We start from the raw sequence: 238 nt of genomic DNA, 5'->3' as shown, positions 1-238 counted from the left end.
TGAAGTACTGCCCAGCATCAGTAACCATGGCGATGGTATTGACAGTGATGTGTGTTTGTGACTTGTTGCCATGGAGACCCCTCCCCTCCCTGTTTCTTCAGTGAAAAGTTTCAATAAATGATAATTGCTGAAGGTCTGAGTGTATTTATTAACCGAACAGATGAATGAACAAAGAGACGAACCGGAACCGGAACGGATCCAAGGTGACTGGGTCATTACAGGCAGACAAAGTTCAATG

General features: G+C 44.5%; 1 long non-coding RNA gene across 2 annotated transcripts in view; it reads left to right on the top strand.

Moving 5' to 3' along the window:
• Window positions 1-209: 209 nt before the first annotated feature.
• The window catches only part of LOC129354458 (uncharacterized), a 4,026-nt gene continuing 3,997 nt past the window's right edge, over window positions 210-238 (top strand). The window contains exon 1 of one of the 2 annotated variants that reach the window (XR_008605150.1): window positions 210-238. This exon is cut by the window's right edge and continues 170 nt beyond it. This is a non-coding gene — a long non-coding RNA (uncharacterized LOC129354458). The other variant, XR_008605151.1, reaches the window with a different exon arrangement.

The sequence above is a fragment of the Poeciliopsis prolifica genome, unplaced genomic scaffold (genome assembly GCF_027474105.1).
Source record: "Poeciliopsis prolifica strain line A6 unplaced genomic scaffold, Auburn_PproV2 SCAFFOLD110, whole genome shotgun sequence".
NCBI lineage: Eukaryota > Metazoa > Chordata > Actinopteri > Cyprinodontiformes > Poeciliidae > Poeciliopsis > Poeciliopsis prolifica.
This window is presented reverse-complemented; position numbering and strand designations above follow the sequence as displayed.